The sequence below is a fragment of the Grampus griseus genome (assembly GCF_964374135.1).
Source record: "Grampus griseus genome assembly, chromosome: 6".
Taxonomy (NCBI): domain Eukaryota; kingdom Metazoa; phylum Chordata; class Mammalia; order Artiodactyla; family Delphinidae; genus Grampus; species Grampus griseus.
In genome coordinates, this window is record NC_139000.1 from 3,809,994 (window position 1) to 3,835,923 (window position 25,930).

The window sequence follows — 25,930 nt, forward strand, 5'->3', positions numbered from 1 at the left end:
TATTTTGATGTGGGTATGCAGTACAAATCTCTTTTCTTTTCCCCCTCAAATGTTGAATATTGTTGACTACTCTGTCCTTCTCCCACTCACTTGAACTTGAGGGCACCCCGCCTTGGTAGATATTGTGGAAATAAACAAAGACCTCCTAAATCACCCCGCCACAGTAGATATTGTGGAAATAAACAAAGACCTCCTAAATGAAAAAAGCAAAGGCTGTTTAGTCAGAGCTTGCTATATATAGCAAGGGAGCTGGCCGGATCTCAAAGGCAGGCACAGGGGAGGGAGAGCCTTCTACTGGGAAAGGTAAGGCTTCAGGGCTTCCCTGAGCGAGGCTGTGGGCCTGGGGAAGCTGGGGGCGGCCAGCTGGAAGCAGGGTGTCCTATGTGCTTGGTTAGGGGAACATATTCGGCTTTCTCTCATTTGGGTCTAAATTGGAAATGGTGGCAAAATTAGGGCAGCTGTTAGTGACTGATCAAGTCCTGGCTGTTGGGGGTTGATTGCTGCAGATGGTGATTGGGTCCTGGGCTGGTGGCTGCAGGGGATGGGTATTTATATATGGTCTGAACACCGTCTACTCGTAAATACAGTCTCTCAGTACGCTCGGTTGTACTTCTAAACTTTCTATTGTTTCCCACAAGTCTATTTCTGCAGTCGTACCACACTGTTTAACTACTTTAGTTTTATCATGTATTTCAAGTCAGTGCAGGACAAAGCCCTTTCATTACTCTTCTTTATTGTCTATTTTATACGTTTGTTATTCCAAATGAGTACTATGATAATTTGATCCTGAACTGCCATTGACTTTTAAAAAATATTTTATTTATTTATTTTAGCTGCGCCGGGTCTTAGTTGCGGCACGTGGGATCTTCGTTTCAGCATGTAAACTCGTAGTTGCGGCATGCACACGGGATCTAGCTCCCCGAGCAGGAATCGAACCCGGGCCCCCTGCATGGGGAGCGAGAAGTCTTACCCACCAGGAAAGTCCCTGCCATTGACATTTTAACTAGAATTGCAGTAGGTTTATCACTTGGTCTGTTGCAGTCTATGGCCCTGTCCTCTCTTTGCCCCTTCGTGAAATGACCGACACTTTATGGGGCCCATGCTTTTCATTTTAAGTGCATTTCTAGGTATTATATTACCTGTTGTTCTTCTTGTTGGTGTTGTGATAAGAGGGTATTTTCACCCATTTTATTTTCTAACTGGATTTCTCAGGAGTATAAGAAAGATATTGATTTTTCTTATTTGCTTTATACTCCAGCTTCCTTACTAGAACTTCCTTACTGCTTCTGATAGTTTTTCAGTTGATTCCCTTGGGCTTTTCAGGATGGTGATCATGTCACATCTACAAATATTTATCCTTTTGCCTCTTCCTTTCCAATATTTATATTTATCATTTTACTCTTTGGTCTAATTACATTGGGCAGTACTTCCAGAACTGAGTCATGATGGACAGGTTTTTTTTTTTTCCCCTGACCTGAAGGACTGTCCTGCATTCTACCACTAAGGCACTACTGTCATTTGAGGTATATACAGTTTTTATCAAGTTAAAGAAGTATAGCTCTTAGAATTTAAAATATCTGGAGTTGATGCTGAATATTATTCGAAGGCCTTTTTAGCATCTTCTAAGACAAATGTGGGTTTTTTCCCCCTTTTTGATGTATGAATATAATGAATTATGTTAGCAGGTTTTCTAATAATAAGTCAGCCTTTCATTCCTAGAATGACTGCCACTTGGTCTTGGCGTGTTATTCTTTCAATATATTGCTTGTGGCAGGTACAGTTTTGATTCCCCATCAAAAGTGAGCAGTCCCCCTCCCTGCCATGCCATGCCAGTGAATGTTATATTACATGGCAAAAGGAACTTTGCAGGTGTAATTAAGGTAACTGATCAGTTGGCTTTAAAGTAGGGAGGTCATCCTGGGCCACCTTGATCTTTAGTGCAGTTAGGCCTGTACCAGACTTCTGACCTACAGAACAGTAGTATAATAAGTTTGAACTTTTTAAATAAACTAAATTTGTGGTAATTTGTTATAGTAGCAATGGGAAACTAATACACCGTTGGATGGTATTGGCCACATTTTATTTAGATTTTTTGCATTAATATGCATATATAATATGGGTCTGAATTTTTCCTTTTTTTTTTTTTTGGTCCTTTGTCAGGCTTATAGTATCAAGGATGTGATCATTTCATAGGTTTTCATTCTTCCTCCGTATCTGGAATAGTTTTTAAAACACTAACTGTTCCTTGGAGCTGACCCTTTGGGGGAGAGGTAGCTTATTAATGATTTGATTTTGTGTTTCCTGTAGTTTTTGCTTTATATGTTTTGGTGCCATGTTATTTAGTTCATAAAGGTTTTTGCCAGCTGTGTGTTCATTGTGCAGTGCCATCTTGATGAAAGCGACTGTCTGTGACAGGACCGTTACTTGTCTCCTCCAACATGAATTTTCCCTTTCCTCCTCAGTAACGAAACATCAGTTTTCAGTAGAGCACGTTGGTGGCTGAAATGAAAGACCCCATTTTCCAGCCTCCTTTACAGCTCTGTAGAACCACAGGACTAAGTTCTGGACAATCAGATATAAGCACAAAGTTGTGAGTGTAATTTCCGGAAAACCTGCTTTCAGAGAGCTAACTCAGCTGGAAGGAGGTCTTTTATGTCCTTTTTGTCTGTTTTCCCTTTCTCTTCTCGTTTTGTTTTTCCTGATGTTAATAATCACCTTGTTTCTTCGCTTGCCTAGTTTTCTTTGTATCTATTTGCTACTTATTCCTACAGCTTATAATAGTCCCTCAGAACAATAGTCCACAAAGTCCATCATATTACGTACACTGTGAGTTCCAGGTTTTTCTTATTTGCTCCCGTTCCTTTCTTGTTTGGACTACTTTTTCTGTAGGCTTACTGCAGGGCTGTTCCAGAACTTTTCTGCACTGTGATTAGAGGGCTTCCCTTGGCCTGTCTTCTGAGTTGGAGTCCCTGTTTCCTGAATCACACATCTTCCTCTTTCTCACATGCTCTCTTGTTTTAGTGTAGCATACCTTCCAGTTGCTTCTCAAGTTAAAAAGATGGTTTGACGACAGTAGGCTGTTACACCCTCATCACGTGTGCTCCAGACTGAAGAAGTTCACACTGAAATTTCATTTATTTCTTTTGTCTGTGTCTCATTTACTCCATCGGGCCAAAAATTAATGTGAAAACCCATGTCCTTCAGTTCTGGGAAATTCTCTTGAATTATTTTGTTGATTTTTCTCTCTTTTTTTTTTTTTTTCTGTTCTCCCTGGAACCCGCTATTTGGGTGTTAGATCTCCTGGACTGGCCTTGTAAATTAAAAAAAAAAAATTTTCTCTCTTTATCCTATATCTTTTGTTGTTTTTGTGTTTGTGTATGTGTGTGGTTTGCCTTTGTTTTGTTTTGCTCTACTTTCTAGGAGGTTTCCTCAACTTTCTCTTTCAACCCTTTTACTGAATTTCTAACTTCTGCTGCAGTTTTTACTTTTATAACAGTCAAGAGGTCTTTTTTTGTCATCTGAATATTACTTTTATAGCTTCTTGATCTTATTTCATGGATTTTTTTTTTTTTTATCTCTTGAAGATGTTAATGGCAAGCTTGTTTTTGCAGGAGGGTAATGAGGAGAGGTTTTTTCCCCTCCTGCATAGTCTGTTCCTACTGAGTTTTTGTTTGTCTTGGTCTCATTGTTTCTCAGTAGAAAGATGTTGCGTTACCCTTGGTTGTTTGCTCACATGTAAGAACGGGAAACTAAAAAACTATTTGGGAGCTCTGAGGGCATAGATGGAGCTCATAGAATTTGTCTTCAGTGTAGGATGAACGATTTGGGCCTTTTGTGCAGAATCCTCCCACCAACTCAACATCTTTAAGTCTTTTCCTCTGGAAATGTCAGATTCCTCACAGAGGACTCACCCAATCTCCTGCTGGAGGGTAAAGGTCTGGGGTCCGAGGGAGAAGCAGGACAGTGGAGACTGGGAGAAGGTGGGCAGAGGTCTCACACACTGCACGCCATATGCATATGTTTTTTTTAACCTAATTCCCCTAATTTTGGTACAGACTCAGACTCTCAGCTGTGCTCAGCATTCTTCAAGTCCAAGGAGCCTGTATTATATCCTCTCTAGAGAATAAACCTCCCATTTCTACCGAAGCGGAGGAGGATTGATTCACTCAGCTGGGTGGAGTGAGGAGGGCATCTGGGGCTTAGTCTCTCCTTAAGCAAGTTCAACCAATCGTCCTTATTTTAGCCACCCAGTTTCCGAGTGGACTGTTACGGGTGCTGTTTACTGCTCAAAAGCCAGTAAAGAGGCACGTTTGGTGGAAAGGAAAGTTTGCTTTATTTCCAATGCTGGCAACCCAAGGGGGGAGGGGCGGGACTCCTGTCCAAAGGCTGACTTCCCCCTACTGACAGGGGCCAAGAGCTTTTATAGACGGAGGGAGGGCGCTACATGTAGCAACAGCACAGTCAGCTCTGACACTCACCTTGAAACTGGTCCTGCGGTGGTCTGACCAGCGTCATCTTGACTGTTTTAGGTACAGTTAGTCTTCAGTTCCAGGGTCGGTTTGTTCCCATTTCCTTGAGGCCAGTTCTCAGAATTGTGGCAGCTTATGTCATGGCTACAGCCTGGTCATCATGTAGTTAGCTTCTTCCACCTGGTGGGGTTTCAGTATCTAGGAGACAGTTCACAGGATACGGCTCAGAATATTATCCGTAGCCCCTGAGGAGGAGCTAAAGGTCCTTAACTCTGCGTAATGACTAAACTATGATTATTTGTTTGACTGTTTTCTTTGCCTCTGCGTTTTCTCTGATTACACTTATTCGTTGGCTAAAGTTTTTCCACAGACAAAAGGCAGGCGGAGGACATGGGAGGAGGGACCGCAGGGCCCTGCTCCGTTTCAGCACCTCCGCCTGAGCCTTTTGAGGATGTGCTGGTGAGGACTCCGGGTTTGTTCTCAGCTTTTCCTGCTGCTGACTCGGGATCTGGCCTTTGCTGACGTCTCCGTCGCTTGTTGTCACAGGTCCAGCTGCCTTCCAGCCGCAAAAACCCTTGTTTCGTTGCCTTCCCTTCCGCTGTTCTCCCTGTCGTCGCCGTAGGTTCTCAGAATCCCTTTCCTGTCAATCTTCTGTCGGGTTTGGGGAGGAAACAGAATGTGATGCGTGTTTCAACGCGCCATTTCTACCCGGAACTCAACCCTTGATTGCTTTGTTGCATTCGCGTGTCTCTTAGCTTCAACTCCTTTGCTTCCTTTATTTCAAGTTGTCACGTAGGGCAGAATGAAATTGGGTTTAACATTTTTTATTCAACCTGCTTGTCTTTTCCTTTGAACAGTTGAATTTATCCCACTTATTTTTTACTTTCATCACTTTATTTTATGCTTCATCACGGTTTCCTTTGTTTTCCATCTTTTTTTAATGGCCTGCGTTTTCCTTTTTTTTTTTTTTTATAAATTTATTTATTTATTTTTGTTTTTGGCTGCGTTGGGTCTTCGTTGCTGAACACAGGCTTTCTCTAGTTGTGGTGAGCAGGGGCTACTCTTCATTGTGGTGCGCGGGCTTCTCATTGCAGTGGCTTCTCTTGCTGCAGAGCACGGGCTTCAGGCGCACGGGCTTCAGTAGTTGTGGCTCATGGGCTCAGTAGTTGTGGCGCATGGGCTTAGTCACTCTGCGGCACGTGGGATCTTCCCGGACCAGGGCTCGAACCCATGTCCCCTGCATTGGCAGGTGGATTCTTAACCACTGCACCACCAGGGAAGCCCCTTCTTTTATTATTGCTATTGTTGGCTTCTCTCCTCTCCCCCCAAGTTGCTTTCGAAGATAATCTGTTTCTAGTTCTACTACTCTTGTCAAGGTGGTTTGATTAAACTTGTATTTCTCAATTTGTCAGTTCTGAAATGAAACAGAATATTTTGACTCTGTCAGTGAAAGATGAAAGAAAAAATACTCCCATATGTACCACCTCCTCATTCCCCTCCCCCATCCACTCTCCATTTCTGGCAGGCTGGGGCTGGGGGTGGGGAGGGACAGACTCATTCTGAAATTTTTTGGCCTCAGTCTATGATACACAGATTATTATTTTTAAGATAGCTAAGCTTTTCTTTCTAGAAATATAACAATTACATTCTGTTTTTAGCTGTATTACTGTACTTGTGAAGTTTTCATTCTCTCTTCAACTGGATTCAGATTTCAACGCCAGCTGTTTACATGATTCAACCTCTCCATTTATCGGTTTTGATTCATTGTTCATTTGAATGGATTATGTCTTTGAGTCATTTTCAGCAAGGGTTCAGACATGCTAAACTTCCTAAATCCTTGCACATGTGAGAATGTCCTTCTGTTAGCTTCGTCTGTCAACAGCGTCTAGCAAGGTAAAACATTCTCCCATCACATTTCTTACCCCTGAGCATCCTGTACCGTTTCTATACTGTGCTCTGACCCCTGTGGGCTTGCAGTAATGTCTGAGGCCAGTGAGATTCTTTTCCATTATAGGTGATGTGCTTCTTACGTCTGGATGCTCTGTCTCCCAGTTCATTTACATTCACTAGGCCGTGCCTCAGTCTTGGTTCTCTTTATTACTTTTCTCTGGAATATTATGAATCCTTTCCATTTCCATTATTTCAGGAGAATTTTCTTCCAGTTCATATATTAATATTTTTCTGGTTCGTTCACTTGTTCTTATTCAGGAAGACCAATTACGTCCATGCTGGATATTTATTATCTGTTTCCATAATTACAATTTCTTTCTAGCAGCTTTTATCTTTTCCTTTTCTTTTCTGTTTTTTTTTTTTTTCTTTTTTTTTTGGCAGTACACGGGCCTCTCACTGTTGTGGCCTCTCCCGTTGCGGAGCACAGGCTCCAGACCTACAGGCTCAGCGGCCATGGCTCACGGGCCCAGCCGCTCCGCGGCATGTGGGATCCTCCCGGACCGGGGCACAAACCCGCGTCCCCTGCATCGGCAGGCGGACTCTCAACCACTGTGCCACCAGGGAAGCCCTTTTCTGTACTATTTTTCACATCTGTCCTTCATGATAACTTTATTTTTTATCATATTTATTTCTTGTTGCTTCTAATTTATTTTTCATTTCTATAATGCTTTTACGTTTCCCTTAGTTTTTTCCCTTAACGTTATCAGTTTTCTTTCATCTCCTTTTAAATTTTATCTCATCCTCTTTTCTTTGATTTCTTGTATTACAGAGTCTGTTCTCTCTAAATTATTTTGAGCACATTGATAAGGTTTTATCTAAAATGTTCTGCTGTTTCCTAGAGTACTTCTTCTTCCAAAGGGTATTCATTGTCTATGTCTCTCTCTCTCCCTCTCTCTCTCTCTCTCTCTTTTAACTTTTAGGACCCTTATTTGGCAATGTCTATACCTGAGTCCCAAGGTGGGTTTATTTTGCAAATCGCTTGTCCTTGAATAGCTCTGTGGTTTGTCTAAGAATAGCATGAGTTGGTTTTAGAAAATAGATAGAAAATTCGTTTTCTCTGACTGTTGTAACAAATTACCACAAACTCAGTGGCTTAAACAGTACACATTTATTGTCTTACAATTCTGTAAGGCTAACATCAATACATCAGACAGGCTGCGTTCCTTTCTGGAGGCTCTAGGAAGAGTACATTTCCTCACTTTTTCAGCTTCTAGAGGTTGCCCCCAGTCCTTGGATCACTGCCCCCTTCCTCTGTGTTCAAAGACAGCAGTGTTGCAACACTTGGTCTTCTTCTGTGGCCACATCTCCCTCTGACCAGAGCTGGGAACAGTTCTCAGATTTTAAGGACTCGTGTAATTGGATGGGTCCACCCAGATAATCTTACCTATCAACGTCCTTAATGTAATCTCATGTGCAGATCCCCTTTTCTATGTAAAGTAACATATTCACAGATTCTGGGGGTTAGGAGGTGGACCTCTCGGTGGGGGGCATTATTCTGTCCCTCACGGTTGGATTCTCCTCAATTCTGTCTTAATTATATCCTTGGAGTTGGGTCCGGAGAGCTTCCTCCTAGAAGACTGAGAGGTCTGTTTAGTTCTAGGGCAGCAGGGACCCAGCAGGCAGCCTGAGCATCCTGTCTTTCCACCTGTGTTGACCGGGAATTTCCAGGGGACCACACAGTGCTATGAGGCGAAGTTTCCACCCTCCGTTTGCTGGGGATGGAACAGACTTTTGTGTCAATAATTAGCTTCTGAGTAAACTCATCTACCTGAAGATGAAAGGCATCAGGGAAAATGCAAAAACAGTCACTTAAAAGAAGACTGGGGGCGGGTCATTGACAAGACATAGGGAGGGAACCTAGTGCTCATTTTTCTGAACCCCGAGGGGAAGAACGCCCGTTTTATTTACCAGCCCTGTGCGCCATGCCAGGACTGCACGACCAACAGGGGGAGGACACGGTGTTTATTAAAAGCACCGCAGGGAAGATTATTCAAGAACCTCTTTGATTTAGGGCAGGCTTGCAAGGAAATACTTCTCCGTTCACCACGAAGTAAAAAGCAGTTTCTAAAGACTTAGTAAATAATGCCAATTTAATTTATTTGACCCTAAGGCAGAGGACAAGCAGAGAAATAAAAAAGATATTTGTTTACAACATAGATTTAATCCTATGCCACTGTTCAGTCATCCTTCTGTATTTCTCTCCCATCACTGAGGGTGTATTTTCTCCTCCTCTTTGTCACCTCTGACCAATCCATTTCCTCCACCTTAGCTTGCTATTAAGTATTTTTTTATGATTAATTCAGAAAGTAATTTTAGCCATGAACCTTCAAGTCCAGATATAGGCTAAGGAAGAGAGAAACATTCTAAAATGAACCCACCTAGCACTGGGATGAGTATCAGGGCTGTAATTCTGGTTCGGTTGTGATGCCAATTATAGAGCAGCCTAGCTGTGGTGCTGCAGTTTCTGACACCAGGAGGAAATCTTGACACAATTATAGCCTAGAAATCAATCTGGGAATACAATACAGAAATCTATAATTCAGATATGAAAACAGTCTACAAAGGCTCTTTTTGTTTTTAGGAGGATTCAATGAAATTAGATTAAAATAAATTTACATATCTATCAATTTTACTAGTAAAATAGATTCATACTAGTAAATAGAGTTATTGGGGAAGGGTAAGCTACTCTGTATTGGACACAGAAAGAGACCCCTCTGGCTTATCAGGGAACAAAGTTATCGTCTCCTTGTCAAATCCGAGTCTCTTCTTAGAGCTAATAAATGGATAGTGTTCAAATGCCACGTTTTGTTTCACTTCTACCTCATAAACCCAGGGCACATAATACTAAATTATGTTCCGCTGAGCAGTATCCAACTCCTGGTTCCAACATCCCACACTGAGGGAAACAAACCAAGTAATTGATGTGTCACAAAGAAGGAGAAAAAGTTATTTGAGAACAAATAAAATGGGCTATAAAGTTTCTTAAAATGTAATAATAATAATAGTAAAAAAAAAATAGAAGAAGAAGAAGAAAGAAGAAAGAAACAAAGAAAGAAGTATCTAAGGCTCCATCCAGAAACCTGCCCTCTGCCTGGCTATAAAATAATTCATTTCATGCTTCGAGTTTGTAGCACGGTATTTCCTTTTAAAATTAATGTTTACTATGGAGAGGGAGTATAGGATTCTGATTGATGTCGGGAAGTTTGCAGTGTATCAGACAGACTGGTGGTTTTTTGTTTGTTTTTTTTTTTCCTTTGCATCCTGCCTCACCTTGATGCTGTGCAGAGGAGGCGGGGTGGGCCATGCCTTGAACCTCTTCCCCCGGCCCCCGGGCTGTACTGCTGCAGGCCCAGCGGGCAAGGTCCGGGTCACGTCCAACTGCAAGGTCCCAGGTCAGAGCTGCTGCTGCGTCTCTCAGAAATCCCCGGAAAGAGGGTAAAAGAGGGGACCCTCGCTGAGTCAGTGGCAATAGAATTGAGCAGAATGGTAGCAGAGATTTTATTATTGCTGTTTTCTTTAGTATTTCTCTCTTTCTCTACTCAATTGGACTAAATTTGGGGCTATGAAGAAATCACCCAAGGAAGGTATTTTCGATTAGCTTGTTGTGTCCCAGGTTGTTTTGTGCAAACTGGTAACTGCTGTATAGGTTCCTTTTCGAGTGTGGTGGGTTTTAATTTTTTATTCTTTCTTTTCTTTTTTTTTTTGCGGTACGCGGACCTGTCACTGTTGTGGCCTCTCCCGTTGCGGAGCACAGGCTCTGGACGCGCAGGCTCAGCGGCCATGGCTCACGGGCCCAGCCACTCCGTGGCATGTGGGATCTTCCCGGACCGGGGCACGAACACATGTCCCCTGCATCGGCAGGCGGACTCTCAACCACTGCGTCACCAGGGAAGCCCCTGTTTATTGTTATTTCTTAAACTAGACAGTTGTGTGTCCCACATAACTGTGGGAGCCCAGAGGGGTTCAGTTGTCCCTGGGAAAGCAGTGACAGGTCTCCTCTCATTGCACTTGGATCCCAGTTGGTGCTGGGTGTCTTGTTGGCTTTTGCTAAAAGCATAGCCCTTTCCCCCAGGGAACCAGAGAGCAGAGCTGCCAAAGGGACCCAGGCTGGCTGATGTGAACTCCCAGCCTGGAGGAGCTGGGACTCCCACACCCAAGCGGAGCCTGCCCGGTGCAAGCCTGGCCCCTCAGACACGTGGGTCTGAAAGCTTTCATATTTCCTGGGCCAGACCCTTGAAACAAGCCTCTGCTTAGTGGTCGGAGGCGGCCCAGAATGTTCAGACCAGGCGGCTGCTGCTGGATCCCTTGCTCTCCTCCTCTCCCCTCTGCATCTTCGCATCCAGTTTCTGACTCTGCTCTGCAGGGGTCCTGCCTTGTTCGTCCCTGAGGACACGTCTCCCCTTCCCGGTCCTGCCCCCTCATCTTGGACCCTCATCATCACCCTGACAACAGGAATGATGATAGTGATATCTGGTGTCTACTGAGTGCCAATTGTGTGCCTGCTTTGCGTCTCCTTTAATCCATTCAGTAGCCCCATAAAGTAGGTTGGTTCAGTAAAAGGCATGTGGGCTCAGAGGAGCCGTGTCCCTTGCCCCAGGCCACATGGAGGAGACCAACCGGGACCCCAGCTCTTTGCTCTGAACGGCTCCATTGTGCCCTTTCTGCAATGCGATGAGCGTCTATCCCTGCCCCCTGACTTGCTGGCTTGAAAAAAACTACAATTAGCCTCAGTTTTCCTGTCTGTCAAATGGAGCAATAACCTCTACCCTTTTAACCTGACAGCACCAGTGCTCTGGAGAGTAAGTGGAATATGTGTGAGTGTGATTTATAATTGGCAGGTGCCGTGGATGCAGGGGGCTCTATGAGCTGGCTCTGAATATCCCTCCCACAGCTCTTTCTGGGAGGACAGACTCTCATTCAAAGTGTAGGATATCGTTTTCTCTCCTGTTGTCACAAAATAAATTACACACTCCATGCCCTAAATAGGTGAGCTACTGATTTGCCTACACTTTAAGAAGCATGGAAACATGCAAACATTTATTATGATTGTTACCCATGTGCTTTTGAATTCCTATTACACAAAAAGAGGCTAAAATGGGGCTTCCCTGGTGGTGCAGTGGTTGAGAGTCCACCTGCCGATGCAGGGGACGCGGGTTCATGCCCCGGTCCGGGAGGATCCCACATGCCGCGGAGCGGCTGGGCCCGTGAGCCATGGCCGCTGAGCCTGCGCGTCCGTAGCCTGTGCTCCGCAACGGGAGAGGCCACGGCAGTGAGAGGCCCGCGTACCGCAAAAAAAAAAAAAAAAAGAGGCTAAAATGGCAAATACTGTTATACTCAGAAGGACGACTGTCAGAGAGTCATTGCTGTATCTACTCTGTGGGCTGGTACAAATAACTCATTTCTACTCAAAATATTTTCCGTCTAGTCACAATCTGCTTGCTTTTCTTACCTACAGAAGACATTTTAAAGACTCCCGTTGGTTGGAATTGGGGAAGGTAGCTCCTCATTCACCAGGCGGCATGTGGGATGAGAGAGTGGCCCTGAAATAGACAAAGACAAAAATCACCCTTTTGTCTGGAAGGGCCCCGTGGTTCCAGGCAAACTGGAAAATTGTGATCAGAGCGTTTAACAATGTTGATACATTATTCTGCTGAATGCTGGTTTGATTTCTTGGGTTCAGCTATGTTAAATGTAAACTATGGAAAATCATGGTACGTTATGAAGGTAAACACTGACCTGATATATAGTTAATGTGCCAGAGCGCTCTAATTTAACTTAAAAGCTTATTATTTTTTAGTTGCACATGACACTGTGCTCTGGAGGACAACACAGCGAAACCCTCAGAGAATGGCTTCACCGTTTCTGACGTGTGCCCAAGTGAAAAGGTTGTTATAATCTCTTAGGAGAGCAGCAGTCGGACCAAAGAAAAATTAAAATGCGCAACGAGAGGGTTTCTCGCCTCTCCTCTCTCTTTTTCTCTCTCTCTCTTTTTTATTATCACTGGGTCCTTCCAGGAAGCTCTCATATTTCTGCAGCTGATCCTTATGTGGATTAGGGATGATAAACAGCCCATTAATGGAGGCCTGAACTAGGAAATGGAGCTGGAATCAGCAGCAAAATTCAGTGGCTGACTGAGGTTAATAACTCCATTACTCCAGCCCTGTGCCAAGCCGCCCAACGAGTGGGATGTTAGCCTCATCTTACTCCTCATTAATTGAGCTAATAGAACCCGGCTGACCCTGCCTTGCTGCCACCATCCGAGAGTTTACCAGACATGGGCTGGAATACATATCATGGACTGCGTGCTCCAAGGCGCCTTTTGTTTTTGGAAGAAAGATCTTCCCTAAACATCGGTGAGCCGGAATGCCCCTCCTAACAGCAGAGTCGCTGTGCACCTGTCCACAGCAGGGTCCCCAACCACTCGGATTCTGTCGCACAAGCGATGGTGTCCATTGGCCCCTCTGGGCAGATGTCCACTTGGGTTCGAGGGCTTTGGAGGAAGTAGCCATTGTCTCAACAAAATGGGGTCACGGGTAAAAAAGAAAGTGTGCATGTGATGGAGGTGGGAGTGGGGGCAGCTCCAGGCCTTGTCTCTTCTGGTTCTTTCTTTCTTTCATCATTCAGCAGCTGTCTCTTTTTCATCCGTCTTTCCCCTTCTTGATAGTTCGACACGCGTTTCTGACAATCTTGCTTTGCGGCTCACTGGTAAGTGGTCCGGGGGCTCTGCGTAACCTTTCTAAGCCTCGGTTTCCTTATCCGTCAAATGGGGTGATAACCCAGCCCTTCTTACCTCACCTTTGCTGAATTCATGTACGTATTTCCTGGGAAAATGCATATGGGTGGGACTAGGAATTAGAAAATGCTCCGTACAGCCAAGATGATGATGTCAACAGATACATATCGAAACCTGCATTTCCTGCAGCCAGTTATTATCCTCTCTGCGCTCCAGTTTCCTCAACTGAGGACCAGGGACCGTGGCATTGGGGACGTCAGGTCGGGGGTAGGAGGCGGTGATGTGGAAGCACTCTGCACAGAGCCTGGCGTATGGACGAGGGCCTCCGGGTGTGGGAGCCGCATTTATTCCTAAAACATTGGGAGCTCTGGGCCTGTGCGTGGAGACCAGAGCTTCTGCAAAGCAAGGTCAGACCAGTTCCTCACCAAGGAACTGTGGCCCGGGCTGGCCTCTCGGCTGCTCGGAGCACACTGCTCCCCTCTGGGTGGAGGAAGGTACTTCCTTGTTCACCTGCGATGGGCGGGGCAGAAGATGATCCTGCAGATACACAAAGACAAAACTGCACTTTTGTCAGAGAAGCCAAGGAGCCAGACAAACAGGGAAATCGGAATGCTAGAACAGTCTCGCAGATCGTGTGGCGGCCGTGAAAAAGCGTGCATCACCGGTCCCCTGTTGTTCTGTAAGATTTAAAGATTCCTTTTTTTTTTTTTTCTTTTTTTTGGCCATGCCACATGGCTTGTAGGATCTTAGTTCCCCAACCAGGGATCAAACTCGGGCCCCGGCAGTGAAAGCGCCGAGTCCTAACCACTGGACCGCCAGGGAATTCCCTAAAGATTCTTTTGATGGCAGGACACAACCAAATGACGCTCAGAGCGGTGTAAGGCAGAACTCTGTTACTTACAGTTCCAAACGAGAGGTGGCTGCCACATGGGGCCGTGCGGGGGCTTCACCCTGGGGACAGGGTGACCGCAGCTGAGCCGTGGAAGGCATCTTCTGTCTGGCAGGAGGGCAGTTAGCTAGGTTTTGCAGGCTTTTGCTGGATTGGCTAATTTAAATAATTTCAGGGGCTCCGGGGCCTGGGGGCTGTCCCCGGCTGGAGTGTAGGAGTCCGGGAAGGGGAATGCTTGGAGTGGGGCTTGGCAAACTGCCCAAGAGGGTTGTGAGCCGTGACTTGAAAACTGGGTCGCTACAGCACTTGTGAAATGCCGTATCACACCTGTCCTTCTTGGGATGGACTTTGCCCACCTGTCCTCATTCTGTATGTTTCACCTTTCCACGGTCGAGGCATACTTTTGGAGACAGCCTTGAAGAGATTAAAACTCAGCCCAAGGGTCTTCCATCCCGGCCACACCTGCATCTCTCCAGCGTCTCTGAAATCTCTGCCATCACCTGCTCCGGCGTCCCGTTCGGGTAAACTGCCTTGTCCTCGCTTTCGCCTACTCCCCCCAGGACGTAGGCCATCTTCCCAGGCCACCAGCTCAGTTTCCACTACACTCGTTACACAGCCGCTTAGCACATTGTGAAAGCACGCAGCAACTGTCCCGGCTCTGAGAGTGTGTGTTGCGCTTCCTTGTAGCAAAAATAAATACTAGCTGGTGATGGGAATGTGGCAGCCACCCGGGAGGTCGGAGGGGATGCAGGCGGTGGTTCTCAGAGCCGGTGGCTGGGTCACCGGGTCTGGAGTTAGGAAAGGAGGTGCACCCTGGGCCTCCAGCTCAAGACTGTGGCCAGTGGTGGAGTCGGGGCCCCCGGGGCTGGAGCATTTTAATCCTTCGGTAAATAAGGACTGAAGTAGAAAAAGGGAAGTTCTCCCATTATTTTCCCGCCTAGGGACTGTTGACATTTTTTTTTTTTTTTTTTTTTTTTTTGGCTATGAAGCAAAATTCTTTTTTTTTTTTTTAAACATCTTTATTGGAGTATAATTGCTTTACAATGGTATGTTAGTTTCAGCTTCACAACAAAATGAATCAGTTATATATATACATATGTTCCCATATCTCTTCCCGCTTGCGTCTCCCTCCCTCCCACCCTCCCTATCCCACCCCTCCAGGCGGTCACAAAGCACCGAGCTGATCTCCCTGTGCTATGCGGCTGCTTCCCACTAGCTATCTACCTTACGTTTGGTAGTGTATATATGTCCATGCCTTTTTATCGCTTTGTCACCGTTTACCCTTCCCCCTCCCCATAGCCTCAAGTCCATTCTCTAGTAAGTCTGTGTCTTTATTCCTGTTTCACCCCTTGGTTTTTCATGACATTTTTTTTTTTCTTAAATTCCATATATATGTGTTAGCATACGGTATTTGTCTCTCTCTTTCTGACTTACTTCACTCTGTATGACAGTCTCTAGGTCTATCCACCTCATTACAAATAGCTCAATTTCGTCTCTTTTTATGGCTGCGTAATATTCCATTGTATATATGTGCCACATCTTCTTTATCCGTTCATCCGATGATGGACACTTAGGTTGTTTCCATCTCCGGGCTATTGTAAATAGGGCTGCAATGAACATTTTGGTACATGACTCTTTTTGAATTATGGTTTTCTCAGGGTATATGCCCAGTAGTGGGATTGCTGGGTCATATGGTAGTTCTATTTGTAGCTTTTTAAGGAACCTCCATACTGTTCTCCACAGTGGCTGTATCAATTTACATTCCCACCAACAGTGTAAGAGTGTTCCCTTTTCTCCACACCCTCTCCAGCATTTATTGTTTCTAGATTTTTTGATGATGGCCATTCTGACTATCATCAGATAGTGTATCATCAGATAGTGTAAGATGATATCTCATTGTAGTTTTGATTTGCATTTCTCTAATGATTAGTGATGTTGAGCATTCTTTCATGTGTTTGTTGGCAGTCTGTATATCTTCTTTGGAGAAATGTCTATTTAGGTCTTCTGCCCATTTTTGGATTGGGTTGTTTGTTTTTTTGTTATTAAGCTGCATGAGCTGCTTATAAATTTTGGAGATTAATCCTTTGTCAGTTGCTTCATTTGCAAATATTTTCTCCCATTCTGAGGGTTGTCTTTTGGTCTTCTTTATGGTTTCCTTTGCTGCACAAAAGCTTTTAAGTTTCATTAGGTCCCATTTGTTTACTTTTGTTTTTATTTCCATTTCTCTAGGACGTGGGTCAAAAAGGACCTTGCTGTGATTTATGTCATAGAGTGTTCTGCCTATGTTTTCCTCTAAGAGTTTGATAGTTTCTGGCCTTACATTTAGGTCTTTAATCCATTTTGAGCTTATTTTTGTGTATGGTGTTAGGGAGTGATCTAATCTCATACTTTTACATGTACTTGTCCAGTTTTCCCAGCACCACTTATTCAAGAGGCTGTCCTTTCTCCACTGTACATTTCTGCCTCCTTTGTCAAAGATAAGGTGACCATATGTGCGTGGGTTTATCTCTGGGCTTTCTATCCTGTTCCATTGATCTATATTTCTGTTTTTGTGCCAGTACCATACTGTCTTGATTACTGTAGCTTTGTAGTATAGTCTGAAGTCAGGAAGCCTGATTCCTCCAGCTCCATTTTTCGTTCTCAAGATTGCTTTGGCTATTCGGGGTCTTTTGTGTTTCCATACAAATTGTGAAATTTTTTGTTCTAGTTCTGTGAAAAATGCCAGTGGTAGTTTCATAGGGATTGCATTGAATCTGTAGATTGCTTTGGGTAGTAGAGTCATTTTCACAATGTTGATTCTTCCAATCCAAGAACATGGTATATCTCTCCATCTATTTGTATCATCTTTAATTTCTTTCATCAGTGTCTTATAATTTTCTGCATACAGGTCTTTTGTCTCCTTAGGTAGGTTTATTCCTAGGTATTTTATTCTTTTTGTTGCAATGGTAAATGGGAGTGTTTTCTTGATTTCACTTTCAGATTTTTCATCCTTAGTGTATAGGAATGCCAGAGATTTCTGTGCATTAATTTTGTATCCTGCTACTTTGCCAAATTCATTGATTAGCTCTAGTAGTTTTCTGGTAGCATCTTTAGGATTCTCTATGTATAGTATCATGTCATCTGCAAACAGTGACAGCTTTACTTCTTCTTTTCCGATTTGGATTCCTTTTATTTCCTTTTCTTCTCTGATTGCTGTGGCTAAAACTTCCAAAACTATGTTGAATAAGAGTGGTGAGAGTGGGCAACCTTGTCTTGTTCCTGATCTTAGTGGAAATGCTTTCAGTTTTTCACCATTGAGGACGATGTTGGCTGTGGGTTTGTCATATATGGCCTTTATTATGTTGAGGAAAGTTCCCTCTATGCCTACTTTCTGCAGGGTTTTTATCATAAATGGGTGTTGAATTTTGTCAAAAGCTTTCTCTGCATCTATTGAGATGATCATATGGTTTTTCTCCTTCAATTTGTTAATATGGTGTATCACGTTGACTGATTTGCGTATATTGAAGAATCCTTGCATTCCTGGAATAAACCCCACTTGATCATGGTGTGTGATCCGTTTAATGTGCTGTTGGATTCTGTTTGCTAGTATTTTGTTGAGGATCTTTGCATCTATGTTCATCAGTGATATTGGCCTGTAGTTTTCTTTCTTTGTGACATCCTTGTCTGGTTTTGGTATCAGGGTGATGGTGGCCTCGTAGAATGAGTTTGGGAGTGTTCCTCCCTCTGCTATATTTTGGAAGAGTCTGAGAAGGATAGGTGATAGCTCTTCTCTAAGTGTTTGATAGAATTCGCCTGTGAAGCCATCTGGTCCTGGGCTTTTGCTTGTTGGAAGATTTTTAATCACAGTTTCAATTTCAGTGCTTGTGATTGGTCTGTTCATATTTTCTATTTCTTCCTGATTCAGTCTTGGCAGGTTGTGCCTTTCTAAGAATTTGTCCATTTCTTCCAGGTTGTCCATTTTATTGGCATAGAGTTGCTTGTAGTAATCTCTCATGATCTTTTGTATTTCTGCAGTGTCAGTTGTTACTTCTCCTTTTTCATTTCTACTTCTATTGATTTGAGTCTTCTCCCTTTTTTTCTTGATGAGTCTGGCTAATGGTTTATCAATTTTGTTTATCCTTTCAAAGAACCAGCTTTTAGTTTTATTGATCTTTGCTATCGTTTCCTTCATTTCTTTTTCATTTATTTCTGATCTGATTTTTATGATTTCTTTCCTCCTGCTAACTTTGGGGTTTTTTTGTTCTTCTTTCTCTAATTGCTTTAGGTGCAAGGTTAGGTTGTTTATTCGAGATGTTTCCTGTTTCTTAAGGTAAGATTGTATTGCTATAAACTTCCCTCTTAGAACTGCTTTTGCTGCATCCCATAGATTTTGAGTCGTCGTGTCTCCATTGTCATTTGTTTCTAGGTATTTTTTGATTTCCTCTTTGATCTCTAGTGATCACTTCGTTATTAAGTAGTGTATTGTTTAGCCTCCATGTGTTTGTATTTTTTACAGATCTTCTCCTGTAATTGATATCGAGTCTCATAGCATTGTGGTCGGAAAAGATACTTGATACAATTTCAATTTTCTTAAATTTACCAAGGCTTGATTTGTGACCCAAGATATGATCTATCCTGGAGAATGTTCCATGAGCACTTGAGAAAAATGTGTATTCTGTTGTTTTTGGATGGAATGTCCTATAAATATCAATTAAGTCCATGTTATTTAATGTATCATTTAAAGCTTGTGTTTCCTTATTTATTTTCATTTTGGATGATCTGTCCATTGGTGAAAGTGGGGTGTTAAAGTCCCCTACTATGAATGTGTTACTGTCGATTTCCCCTTTTATGGTTGTCAGTATTTGCCTTACGTATTGAGGTGCACCTATGTTGGGTGCATAAATATTTACAATTGTTATATCTTCCTCTTGGATCGATCCCTTGATCATTATGTAGTGTCCTTCTTTGTCTCTTCTAATAGTCTTTGTTTTAAAGTCTATTTTGTCTGATATGAGAATTGCTACTCCAGCTTTCTTTTGGTTTCCATTTGCATGAAATACCTTTTTCCATCCCCTTACTTTCAGTCTGTATGTGTCTCTAGGTCTGAAGTGGGTCTCTTGTAGACAGCAAATATATGGGTCTTGTTTTTGTATCCATTCAGCCAATCTGTGTCTTTTGGTGGGAGCATTTAGTCCATTTACATTTAAGGTAATTATCGATATGTGTGTTCCCATTCCCATTTTCTTAATTGTTTTGGGTTTGTTATTGTAGGTCTTTTCCTTCTTTTGTGTTTCTTGCCTAGAGAAGTTCCTTTAGCTGTTGTTGTAGAGCTGGTTTGGTGGTGCTGAACTCTCTCAGCTTTTGCTTGTCTGAAAAGGTTTTAATTTCTCCATCAAATCTGAATGAGATCCTTGCTGGGTAGAGTAATCTTGGTTGCAGGTTTTTCTCCTTCAACACTTTCAATATGTCCTGCCACTCCCTTCTGGCTTGCAGAGTTTCTGCTGAAAGATCAGCTGTTAACCTTATGGGGATTCCCTTGTGTGTTATTTGTTGTTTTTCCCTTGCTGCTTTTAATATGTTTTCTTTGTATTTAATTTTTGACAGTTTGATTAATATGTGTCTTGGCGTATTTCTCCTTGGATTTATCCTGTATGGGACTCTCTGTGCTTCCTGGACTTGATTCACTATTTCCTTTCCCATATTAGGGAAGTTTTCAACTATAATCTCTTCAAATATTTTCTCAGTCCCTTTCTTTTTCTCTTCTTCGTCTGGAACCCCTATAATTCGAATGTTGGTGCGTTTAATGTTGTCCCAGAGGTCTCTGAGACTGTCCTCAGTTCTTTTCATTCTTTTTTCTTTATTCTGCTCTGCAGTAGTTATTTCCACTATTTTATCTTCCAGGTCACTTATCCGTTCTTCTGCCTCAGTTATTCTGCTATTGATCCCATCTAGAGTACTTTTAATTTCATTTATTGTGTTGTTCATCATTGCTTGTTTCATCTTTAGTTCTTCTAGGTCCTTGTTAACTGATTCTTGCATTTTGTCCATTCTACTGTCCATTCTATCTCCAAGATTTCGGATCAATCTTACTATCATTATTCTGAATTCTTTTTCAGGTAGATTGCCTATTTCCTCTTCATTTGTTAGGTCTGGTGGGTTTTTATCTTGCTCCTTCATCTGCTGTGTGTTTTTCTGTCTTTTCATTTTGCTTATCTTACTGTGTTTGGGGTCTCCTTTTTTGCAGGCTGAAGGTTCGTAGTTCCTGTTGTTTTTTGTGTCTGTCCCCAGTGGCTAAGTTTGGTTCAGTGGGTTGTGTAGGCTTCCTGGTGGAGGGGACTAGTGCCTGTGTTCTGGTGGATGAGGCTGGATCTTGTCTTTCTGGTGGGCAGGTCCACGTCTGGTGGTGTGTTTTGGGGTGTCTGTAGACTTATTATGATTTTGGGCCGCCTCTCTGCTAATGGGTGGGGTTGTGTTCCTGTCTTGCTAGTTGTTTGGCATAGGATGTCCAGCACTGTAGCTTGCTGGTCGTTGAGTGAAGCTGGGTGCTGGGGTTGAGGTGGAGATCTCTCGGAGATTTTTGCTGTTTGATATTATGTGCAGCTGGGAGGTCTCTTGTGGACCAGTGTCCTGAAGTTGGCTCTCCCACCTCAGAGGCACAGCACTGACTCCTGGCTGCAGCACCAAGAGCCTTTCATCCACAGGGCTCCTTAATTTGGGATGATTCGTTGTCTATTCAGGTATTCCACAGATGCAGGTACATCAAGTTGATTGTGGAGCTTTAATCCGCTGCTTCTGAGGCTGCTGGGAGAGATTTCCCTTTCTCGTCTTTGTTCTCACAGTTCCCAGGGGCTCAGCTTTGGATTTGGCCCCGCCTGTGCGTGTAGGTCGCCGGAGGGCGTCTGTTCTTTGCTCAGACAGGACGGGGTTAAAGGAGCCGCTGATTCGGAGGCTCTGGCTCACTCAGGCCGTGGGGTAGGGAGGGTCACGGAGTGCGGGGCGGGCCTGCGGCAGCAGAGGCCGGCGTGACGTTGCAGCCTGAGGCGCGCCTGTGCGTTCTCCCGGGGGAGTTGTCCCTGGATCCTGGGACCCTGGCAGTGGCGGGCCGCACAGGCTCCCCGGAAGGGCGCGTGGCTAGTGACCTGCGCTCGCACACAGGCCTCCCGGTGGCGGCAGCAGCGGCCCCAGCGTCCCATGTCCGTCTCTGGGCTCCGCACTTCCAACCGCGGCTCGCGCCCGTCCCCGGAGCTCTCTCAAGCAGCGTTCTTAATCCCCTCTCCTTTTGGGAGGTCTGAGGTCCTCTGCCAGCGTTCAGCAGGTGCTCCGCAGGAGCTGTTCCACGCGTAGATGCATTTCTGGTGTATCTGTGGGGAGGAAGGCGATCTCCGCGTCTTACTCCTCCGCCATCTTGGCAGCACTCCTTCCTCTGGCCACTTCCCAGGGAAAAAGTCCTTGACTGTCTAATCCAAATCCTTCCTGCTGCATGAAGCTCTTTTTCTCCGACTGAATTTGGAAGATCCCTCAGCAGCCCGAGAGGCTTGTCTGCTCACCCGCTGGGGCGGGCGGGGGACTGTTGACATTTTACCACTTTATTTCCAATGTTTGTGTAAGAAAAAGTCTGGTGAGGATGATTCTAAGCAAATGTGGAAGGTCGGCCCCGCTTTTTTTCGAGGGTTAAAACTTAGCTTATGACAGTCTATTACTAAGGTTTGTCGTCTGTCTGGAAGAGCATAAGAGCAATTACTTTTGAAGCAGGGACGTCAAAAATGTACATTACCTTTGAACTCTTTGCCTGCAGCCTCCAGGATCTTGCAGAGTATAAAATATAAAAGTACAGTGAATTCTCAGAAAGAGAGCGAGCGCAGACGACCACAGGCTTAGCTCTGCTGTCCTCAGCAGGCAGCGTGCGTGGTGTGCTGGTGGCAGGAAACTTCAGGGCAGCCGGCAGTCCAGGGGCGTGAGAGGCAGCCTGTGCTGGGTGATGGAGGGCCGGGGAGTTTAGTCTTTAGGAAGAAACAGGGCACACATGTAACAAGGGATTTGCGTGGTATTTTCTTAGTAACTTTGTTAGTTAAAGACTGACGCTAACCGTCTTGCTGTAGTATATTGAAACTCAGTGTATTTGTTTATTTATTTATTTTGGTTGTGTTGGGTCTTCGTTGCTGCGCGCAGGGGCCACCCCTCGCTGTGGTGCACAGGCCTCTGCAGTGGTCTCTCCTGCTGCAGAGCACAGGCTCTAGGTGCGTGGGCTCAGTAGTTGCGGTGCACGGGCTTAGTTGCTCCGCGGCATGTGGGATCTTCCCGGACCAGGGCTCGAACCCGTGTCCCCTGCATTGGCAGGCAGATTCTTAACCACTGCGCCACCAAGGGAGCCCCTAACTCAGTGTATTTATTAACCATTAACATTTTTTTTTTCCTAAGAACTTTCTGAGAGCCCAGTTCTGCCTGGCCGGCTCTCCTGCTGTCTCTAAGAGGTCTAGGGAGGGGTCCAGAGTGAGTTTGCCACACTCTACTTGAGCACACTTTCTCCCCAAATGACACCGTGTAAATGTGTCATTTGGGGAGGAAGTGACAACTTTTCTCAGTTTCCTAGTTTAGCGTCTGATTACCTTCACAGTCAGAAAATTTCTCTCCTGCCCGGCTCTCCCTTTTCCCCCCATCAAGGTTGACTATTCTTCACTGACAAAGCACATCTCAATTTCTGTTTCCCCTGTGGATTCTAAGCTCTTATTAGGGGTGCAACGGGTTTTATCCAACAGTAACAGTTGGGCCTAAGTCGGTGGTGACTGAGACATCAGGGGAGATAAACACACCTTCCCTGCTATCAGACATCTAAAGCAATCTCCAGGCCTCGGTGGAGAGTGACAGGTGACCTTTCGCAGAATGGAGCCCCGGGTAGTTGGCATTTGAGTCCAGCTCTGATGAAGATGCCCCCATTTTTGGCAGGCGCAACTCTAGACCGTTGACTTAAATTCATTTCCCAGAGAAAGACAAGAGGACGGAGGCCGAGATGACCTGGAGGAATCATATTTGTTTCCTTTACCCATAGGAGACTTCGGGAGGCATCAGAGCGTACTTCAATTTTCCATCTTCCTTGGAGGCATGAATAAAGTGCTGAACTGTTGAACCCCGCTCGTGCTTTAAAAGCTTGGGCCTCTGCCAGATTCACGTGGCAGGTGTCTAAAAGCTTGAAGCTCTCCTCCCTAAATATCACAGAAATTATTTAATAATAATAAAAAAAAACTTTTAGGAAGGTCTCCCACAAATTGAAGTTCAGCCTTACTTCTTCTGAGACTATAGAACCCTGGGCCTTGCCTCCTTGTTGGCTTTGAGGTGTCTGCAGATTCCAGACCCCACCCAACACCCGCCCCTTCCCCCAGGGGCAAGTGGGTCGGAACCCCCATGTGGCTGTTGGGGCCCTTCCTTTCTCTCTGGGCCTCTGTCTCATGAAGCGTAGGTTCTAGATCCTAGGAAAGGACTCCGTGCATTGGGAAGAAACCCATCCGGCCTGGAACTCCCACCCTCAGAGTAGGAAGTGGGGTGGGCATCAGGAGAGGAGGGCTTCCCTCTTTCCCACCCATCCCTCCCCTTCCTGCCCCCGCACCTGAGCACACCTGCCTGCTTCCTGCTTGCTAAACACCGAGTGTTCGCTCCTAATGTGTCTTCCTTCAGAGCACCTTGGGTTTTTGTCCAAATCTTATCTTTCCTACAAGGCTTAGCTCAAACTCCACCGCCTCCAGGAAGCCTTCCCTGATGCTTCTCCTTGCTCTGCACCTTCACGGCACTTTACACGTTGTCCTGCGGATGGGAAGCAGCTTAACAGGACAGTGGTTAAGCAAGAGGCCCCAGAAACCTGGCTTTGCCTCATATAGGCTGTGTGAGGCTGGGCAGGGTTTTTTTTTTATCATCTCTGAACTTCAGCCTCCGCCTGTGCAAGACAGGGATGATTTTGTTCAGATAAGCACCAGATATTTACAGAGCATCTGTCACACGCAGGTACTGCTTGACTTCTGGGAAAACAAAAGGAAACAAAACCAAAAATACTTGCTGTCACATGGCTTACATTCCTGCTGGCGTGAGAAAGGCTATATACAACCAACAGAGACATACTCTGTTGGGTCCCATGGAGAGCAGTAAAACAGTAAAGGGGAGAAGGGAAGTTGGGCAGGAAGGTGGAGAGGGATGGGCGGGGTAGCACATCGCTTGGAAGGTGGTCAGGGATGGCCTTTCTGTTACGAGCACATTTGAGCAGAGGTTTAAACAAATCCTGGGATGATCTGTGGTAGAGCAGTTCGGGCCAGGGGAACAGCAAGTGCAAAGGCCCTGGGGTGAGAATGTGCTTGGCAAGTTCAGGGGGCATCATGGAGGCTGTTGTCAATGGAGCAGCGACGGGGGGGCGGGGGGGTGGTGAGTCAGAGGTAGACGGGCCTTCTGGAGGACTTGGGCTTTTCCTCTGAGTCCGGTGGGAGCCACTGGGGGTGGGGAGTGATGAGCAGTTGAGTGGTGATACTTATGTTTTAAAAGGATTACTCGGAGTCCTGGGTGGAGAATGGTCTGTAGGCATGAGGACAAGGGCAGAAGCAAGGAGGCCAGGAAGGGGGCAGTTGGCATCACCCAGGTGAGAGATCCTGGTGGCCTGGCCCAGGGTAGTAGCCATGCAAGTGGCAAGATGTACTTGGGCTCTGACTACATTTTGAAGGCAGAACAGACACGGTCGATATGGACAACTCCAGTTTTTGCTGGAGCAAATGGGAAGAATGGGCTGGCCATCTACTGACCAGGGATGTGGAAGGAGCAGGTTTGGGGGAAGGGACCACCAGTTCCATTTTGGACATGGTAAGAGTGAGATACCTATTAGGAAATCGGAATAGGTTTCCCAGGGCTGCTATACCGCAGACTTTGTGGCTTAAAACATGGAAATTCATTTCCTCCCAGTTCTGGAGGCTGGAAGTCCAAGATCAAGATGCTGGCAAGACTGGTTTCTTCTGAGGCGTCTCTCCCTGGCTTTCAGACAGCCACCCTCTTCCTGCCTCTTCATGTGTTCTCTTCTCTGTGTACAAGTGTCTCTTTGTGTGTCCAGATTTCCCCCTCTTCTAGGACACCATTCAGATTGGGTTAGGGCCCACCCTGACAACTTCATTTAACTTAATCACCTCTTTATTTTTATTTATTTATTTATATTTATTTTTGGCTGCCTTGGGTCTTCGCTGCTGCGCGTGGGCTTTCTCTAGTTGCGGCGAGCAGGGGCTACTCTTCGTTGCGGTGCGCAGGTTTCTCACTGTGGTGTCTTCTCTAGTTGTGGAACACGGGCTCTAGGCACGCGGGCTTCAGTAGTTGTGGCACGTGGGCTTCAGTAGTTGTGGCTCGCGGGTTCTAGAGCGCAGGCTCAGTAGTTGTGGCGCACGGGCTTAGTTGCTGCGCGGCATGTGGCATCTTCCCGGACCAGGGCTGGAACCCATGTCCCCTGCATTGGCAGGCGGATTCTTAACCACTGTGCCACCAGGGAGGCCTGCGCTCTCTTGTTTTGTGTATTCTTTTTCTCCACCCGGCACACCTGCTGTCCTTCCCCATGTCCCCCTTCCCTTCCCTCGCCTGACCCCCGGCGGATTAGGATGCTGGGTTGGGACGGCCTGGAATGTGGCCGCCCTTGTACCTGGTGGAGGTTCCACAAGAGCTTCCACCTTGTGTTTGCTTTAACCAGAGGCCCCTCTTCGTGTGGAGCTCTGGGAGCGTCCCCCGTTCTCCTCTCAACAATAATTAGCCTTGTAAGACTAATGGACGAAATCGTGTCTAATTACCCTGTTGAAGGCCCAATTACGCGATTAACATTCGAGGGCTATAAGCTAATGATGAGAAGAGCCTCTCATTTGCATAGCATTAAGTTAATTGAGCTGCAAGCCGAGGGGTGGACGG

The 25,930-nt window shown here is 45.2% G+C and overlaps 1 protein-coding gene across 2 annotated transcripts in view; it reads left to right on the forward strand.

The window, feature by feature from the left end:
• AK8 (adenylate kinase 8) overlaps positions 1-25,930 on the forward strand; it is a gene marked incomplete at its 5' end in the record, with an annotated part of 134,194 nt that overhangs the window by 74,608 nt on the left and 33,656 nt on the right. The gene's annotated exons all lie outside the window — the stretch shown is intronic.